The 7,267-nt window shown below is 37.3% G+C and overlaps 1 pseudogene; it reads left to right on the plus strand.

Moving 5' to 3' along the window:
- Positions 1-1,471: 1,471 nt before the first annotated feature.
- LOC113342114 lies at positions 1,472-1,571 on the plus strand (annotated as a pseudogene).
- The last annotated feature ends 5,696 nt before the right edge of the window (positions 1,572-7,267 follow it).

The following is a 7,267-nucleotide window of genomic DNA, read 5'->3' on the forward strand; positions in this document are numbered from 1 at the left end:
AGGACCACGAAATCCACTGGATAAATAAACTTGTCGACCTAAATAAAAACATCCTCGATAACACCTCGAGGGATTTTAACAGACCTATCAGCTAACTGCAGTGTCATATGAGTAGGTTTCATTTCACCAAGTCCTAGCTATAAGTATACATGGAATGGGAGTAAGTTCACACTGGCTCCTAAGTCAAGTAAACATTTTTCTACCCGGAAGTTACCTATTGTGCAAGCAATGGTAGGAGAACCTGGGTCTTTGTACTTTGGAGTTGTGGTGTTATGAATGATTGAACTTACGTGACTAGCTAAAAAGGCTTTCTTATGGACGCTAAGTTTTCGCTTTCGCGTACACATATCCTTAAGGAACTTGGCATAAGTAGGAATTTGCCTAATTGCATCTAATAAAGGAAGATTTATGGTAACTTGCTTAAAAACCTCCAATATGTCATTAAAGTTTGACTCCTTTTTTGTTGGTATTAATAGTTGGGGAAATGGGGCTCTAGGCAGAAAATCAGACCTTTCAGGAACCGAATTCACATCATCAGAAACTTTATCAGTCTCCTCATCTACTGGTCTTTAGAGGTGAGATTCTGAGGGGTGAACTACAGTATGTTCACTATCGGGCATGGTTGCCTTATTGTCTACAAACTCTACCACTCCTAAGGGTTCTAATAGCATTCAATTGATTCGATGGTTTTGCACCTAATTCATGAACTCCTCTAGGGTTGGGTTGTGTTTGATTAGGAAACTTACCTTTTTCTCTAAAAGAATCACTTATCAGACCAACCTGGGTTTTTAACTCGGAAATAGTCTGACTATTTTCTTGTCCTATCCTGTTACTAGCTTGTAGACTCTGTTCTACGGACAACTGAAATTTTGCAGTTTGCTGAGTTAACAAGGCGAGAGATTCCTCTAAACTTAGGATTTTCTTATTTGACTGATTCTGAAACTGAGCTAGTCCTGAAGGATTCTTAGTATCGACAAAACCTGGGGGAGCATTAGAATTACTAAACTGACCTTGACTCTGGCCCTTAGACCACGAAAGGTTCGGATGGTTTCTCCAACCAGGAGTATAGGTTTCTGAATATGGGCCAATCTTTTGACGGTTATCAAATCTAGTGTTATTATAAAGAGCATTGGCTTGCTCTTCAATATTCTTGCCTTCCCAAAAAGTCTCCACTCTACCACTAGTCTGGCCCACTTCTAAAGCTTCTAACCTTTTTGCTATAGCAGCAATTTTGACATCTAATTCATAGCCTCCTTCTACCCTATTAACGTTTCCTCTACTTAAAATAATTATTTTCTGGGGTGCCCTACTATTTCCCCATTGCTGGGTTTTTTCGGCGATTTCATTAAAAAATTCTATCGCCGCATCAACAGTTTGGTTTTCAAATCCACCAGCGCATAGAGACTCAACCATGATCGTTGTGAAATAATCTAAACCCTCATAAAGGATCTGAACTAGCCCAACCTTTTCTAAACCATGATGAGGACACTGGTATAATAAATCATTGAACCTTTCCAAATACCTATATAAAGATTCTCCCTCTTGTTGTGAAAATGTGCATATTTGCGTCCTAATAGACGATGTTTTGTGCCTAGGGAAAAACTTATTGAAAAAGGCAGATGTAAGTTGTTCATATGTCTCAATTGACTCGGATTCCAAACTATATAGCCACGACTTGGCCTTATCTTTCAGGGAAAATGGGAATAACCTAAGTTTCAAAGCATCATCATCTAAGCCTCTAATTCTTAGAGTACTACAAATTTCCTTAAAATCCCTAACATGGTAATAGGGGTTTTCATTTTCTTTCCCTAAAAAGATTGGGAGCATCTGTAAGGTCCCAGGTTTCAGTTCATAGGGTGCCTTCATTTCAGCTAACTTAATACACGAAGGACGAGTAGTCCTAGTCGGATTCAATAAAGCTTTTAAAGTTGCCATTTCTGGCACTATCGGAATATTAGGGATTGTCTCCTCAAGCGGACGTTCAAAAACATACTCTTCAAAAGTCGGACTCTCTAGATTAAGGTAATCGAGCCGCTTCGAACTACTAGGTTTCTCTTTAAGAAATCTACCTAGTGCGTCTCTTTTACGTTCAGGCATATAATATAATTTTCTAAATTGGAAAGGTAAGCAAACACAGATCAAGGCCGACTCAACCAAATCAAAACTATTGATTTCTAGCAAACAAAAAGCATGATGGCTCCACTTAGATTGTTTTTAGACCAGCTTATAATCCTTCGAAAGGGAATTCGTTACAATTTAATCAAACCCCTCTGGAATCAATTAGAGTTAAAGTAAGTTGAATAGAGGCGAGGGAAGCTCGGTGGAGCTTTGATACCCAAGGCCTCACCGGTATTGCAAGGCGGCGCAGTCACGCATTCAACTTACAGAAACCGTCAAGAACTTCGAAGTATGCTTAAAAGAGTAACCAATATTTTTCGAATGACTTTCCTGTTAAGCTCGTTACCCTGTCGGTCTCGTTCTAGTCAAAATTTTAGGCTTAGGTTCGCGTAGGTTACGTGTTCCTAAAGCGGGCGAAAAGAGAACGGTGATGAAATCCGAACTCTTATCTTGTATGGCCAGGCCTTGCCCTTTACTAGAAAAATAAATGTCCGTATTCAGTCCTCAACATATATGCATACGAAGGAGTCCAGTAACTCGCTGACAGGGGATTCACGAGTGTTTAGAATCTTTCCTCCCGTTCCAGACGGGGGATGAATCGGTTGTAGTCGACTCGGGCCACTGACTCCGATGTCAAGTGTACGAACCCAAGGTGCAGAGACAATATCGTAATTGCCCTCCTTCTCTGCAAACAGTTTATATTTAAAGTACCTTTCCATAGGGTAAAAAAAAATAATGTCCCAAAGTCCAAAAGTCCAAAAAGTAAAGAAAAATTACAAAAATAATAAACCCTAATACAGTTTTTTTTTAAAAGAAAATAAACAAACCCTAAACTAAAATTGTCTAAAATAAAATTGTCTTCTTTTCTGTTCTTTTTGCTTTAATCTTTAGCTCCAAGTCTTTATGAAATCACCAAACTCTTTGGCTCAATTTTCTTTATGATCAAGAACCTGTAGACATAAGATAAATACCCAAAAACATAAAAAAGAACAAAAAAAATAATCTAAAACCTTAAAAAGAAGTCCGCGTCGGCGGCGCCAAAAATTGATGTGATTTGTAGATAGTGGTAAAAGTGGTTCGATTCTCAGACTTGCGAAGGATATTAATTAGACTTAAATTCTAATATTAAAAAAGAAAACTCACTAAAAATTATAGCAAACTCAATCAAAGTTGATATCAATATTAAAATAACACTGAGGCTAAGATTCCACTATTTTCCAAGTTCAAAGTGATTTAATCCAATATTTATATTCATGCCATTTTTTCGTTCAATTTGATTCTAAACTATTGCAACAAGTAGATTCTCAAAATAACAAGTGTAAATCCGAAGCATAGAACATCAAAAACCTAGGTCCAAGCATGCTCTATCAAAAGAAATAACAATTGCTTAACAAGAATCATTAAAACAATTTTCACTCAAGGCAAAACAATCATAAAAATAATTACGATAAATAAATAAATAAGAATATACCACTTTTTGTTGGAAAAATAGCTTCCTCTATCGCCTCAGAAATGGGGTTTAGCTCTTCATATTAACCACTTGCTCAAAATACATGTTTGTTGCTCAAAAGTTGATCAAAAAGAAGAGAAGGTATAAAACAGCGTGTTTGTAACAGATATAATTGTTACGAACCACTGTTACAAAGTACCCTAACACAGAACTGTTACGAACTCTGAATAATTATTACATAAATTGTGACAAAGTGATTGAATTTGAAAGAAAAGGCCACGGATTATGCGACTGTCTCTTACTGCTGTTCTGTGTTCTTCTTCTTCCTCTCGCCTGTATCTCTGCAACTTGGTGTTTTTATGCTCTGCAATGTTCTAAACTTCCCCACAGTGTACGTAAGTCTTCTATGAGCTATCCCAACTCTTTTTATAGCCCACAGGTAGATTGAACTTCAAGAAATCTTCGCCTATTCTTATATTTCCTCCACCTCAAGTCTCGGGATTTCTTTCCCTTCCAAGATTCTCTACGAGGTTCTGTGAGTTGTAAACTTCTCAAATAAGGTAAGATAGAGTCCCAAATGTAGTTAACCTCTCCAGAATCTCGCCAACTCCCATATATATAACCAGAAAGTCCGATAATAACTTCACTTCCCTGTTTCGCTCATACCAAAGATTTGTCACTGTTTTATCGAATCTAAAGCTCACACCAATCCTGTTTTGACTCATCAACTAAATTCCAATCCATCTCCACGTCAAACTCCGACTAAATCTCCTCCTAGTCATCAACAGAACTTCGATAAACATCCAGCTCATCTGTTTCGCTCCAACATGGTTTTTCAGCCCAAAATACTTGATCCAAACATACACACCAACCCTGTTATGATTTAAGAAGTCCAGCCCAACAAAAATATGCAGCTGAATCACTCCAAATCCGATTCATGAAATCTCAACAGTCCCGTGAAACTCCAAACCTCTGATCCAATCACACTTACCAGTCCTATTTAGTCATAACAGGATATATCCAATCCAAAGAGCCCATTGAATCCGGCCAAAACTCCAGCAAAATCTCGCCTGAAAATTCCACTGCAAAACTGAATTTGAATTCAGTTTTTCCCGCCAAAATTCCGGTGAAGATAAAGGGTGCCCCCTATCCAGAGTAGGGATGTATATAGCAGCTCTCTTGGGGGTGCCATGAGGTGCCCCTTATCCAATCTGTGGGTGCCAATATCATTTCCTCCAGGTGCCTTAGACAACTTTTCGAGCCGATTTTTCCAAAAATGTTTATTGGCCAAAAATACCTACACACACATAAAACACCGTAATAAGTACAAAAATGAGCTCTAACAATATATAGAATCGAGACAAATTCGACACAAAAATGTGTCTATCAGTTACAAGTACAAACACCAATTAAGGCACGTCAACAAACTTCAACGAAGAGCAAATCGATTAGCAAATAAGCTTAAACTCACTCAGAAAACTGTTGAGGTATGTAAGATTTTATCTTCGTCTAAGAAGTTAGTTTCCAAGGACAAAACAAGACCATTAGAAAAGAAAGTATGGTCAAATATTTTTGATAGACAGAGGTCTGTGGAATCTTCTCAAGAGGATCATGGTGGACAAATTGTTGTTCACCACAACACAACTTGATTGTGTTATTGTTATCTTGTCTGATGTGCCTGATCAAAAGAGACAGGATTATGTACCTCTCAGGCTTTAAGAAAAGTTTTTTTCTTAGTTTTTGTGTCTTGGAATTCTCTGTCTATCAATAAAGGAGGGTTATTTTCGATAATTCTACTCTCTCTAGGGTTCAAACTTGTACGTCCACGAACTTGTTAAAAGGTTGTGTAACCCTACATTCCTTTTTCCTTCTATGTAACCTCTTTTTATCTCAAGACTACTTGTTGAGTTTAAATTGTGATTTTCTCTCACAAACCCATACGACTATGGATACTCCAAGCATGATGTCTTCTGATGGAAAGGATGTGAATACGATTGTTAAGCCATCAATCATGAAGTAAAAAGAGAAATCTCCGTTATCTCCTACCTTGAAAAGAAAGAAGGAATGTGAGGAAGCCAAGAGCTGTTCCTTCAAATTCTCAGAAGTTTTTTGACGTTCTTGAAGTGATGAAGGAGATGCGAAAGGAGATTCAGCAAATAAAAGCTTTTGTGTATAAGACTCATGAGATTCAGAAGGCCCTAGATTCAACAACGATGATGCTGAACTTACAACCTTTGGTATCATTGGAGTACTTGGAAGTGATGAAGATTTCGAGTAATGTTGAAGATTAGGCATGTGGAATAGGAGCTACAAGAGTTTATTTATCTTTTTTGTATTCCATATGTATTGATAGTTTTGTCACTAAAATTGACAAAGGGGGAGATTGTTAGAGCATTGCTCGGTCGAACTCGCATGTGTTGTTATCTCAAGCATGTTTGTCAATGTTAGTGATCAAAATTATAAGTATTGATTTCTAGTCTACTATAGCTAAGTCTCGGACTAGGATAGAAAGTGTAGTTGAGCTCAAGAACTCCATGGCGGATCATCATACAAGACGAAGAACTACTCAAGGAACTGGTGGAACTTCATCAACAAAAAGGTATGTGGAGACTTGAACTTATCTGTCACTCAAAAGTCTATCTACTCTATCTCCTATCTTGAGACAAAAGTCGTTTTGCTATATAGACTTTGATTATACAAATTTGCTATTTCGAACCGAGTTTATCTCGCCTATCTATTTCTCGAAATATGTGTTGGTAAGCTTTCGCTTTGGCCAAGTTCATCTTTACCTAGTGACTTATGTCATGTTATGTTTCAATCACTTTGAAAAAAATTTTGACGAAAAATGGTTTGTGAATAACAACTATATAACGTCCTCTAAGAATGTTTCAATGATTGAAATGAGAGTTTAGATTATATAACCATTGTTGGATATAAGCATTGTTGTGGAAACACATATATGTATAAGTCCTTATGCTTTGAACCTAATTTTGCGAACTTTGTTGATCAAGAGAACCGGAACAAGAGCCGTGAACTTAGTCCGCGAACCCAGTCCGCGAACTGGCGGAAGTTCTCGACCCGAGAAAATCTGCTGGAGTTTGAGAACTCTTTCCGGGAACTTAAGTCCGTTAACCCATTCCACGAACTTGAGTTGGTTATATCTAAAGACGATTGTTTGTGAACTCATGTTTATATAAACTAAGGAATACAATTGCAAACCGTGGCTATAAAGTTCATGAACCGATTCAAGTGAATCAAATCGTTTTTGCTTCAATTGTGTCTTGTGTAGTAGTTACATAAGATTTCCTTGCAATTGAACAACTCTCTAACTAGTTCATTTGAGTCATTTGAACTAGTTATGGTGAAGAAGAAGATGGTTGATATGAAAGTGCTCATATGGCTAACCATTTGGTTAACTATTGTTGAACCAACAAATGTACATGTTTGGGTACGGTTACACAAACCTAGAAATGTGCATTTCAATTGTGTGTAACAATCTAGGTTTTAGATCTAACGGTTGAAAGATATTATCTTGAATATAATCAGGTTTTCATCTAACAGTGAATATTGAATGCTTTGTTACCAAGCTAATATTGATTGCAAACCATGATTTGAAAGACTATATAAGGGAGAACTCTAGCAATTGGGAAACCTAATCCCCACACCTTACGTGTGATACTAGTCGTGTAATCTAGAGTT

This window comes from Papaver somniferum, unplaced genomic scaffold (assembly GCF_003573695.1).
Source record: "Papaver somniferum cultivar HN1 unplaced genomic scaffold, ASM357369v1 unplaced-scaffold_33, whole genome shotgun sequence".
Classification (NCBI taxonomy): domain Eukaryota; kingdom Viridiplantae; phylum Streptophyta; class Magnoliopsida; order Ranunculales; family Papaveraceae; genus Papaver; species Papaver somniferum.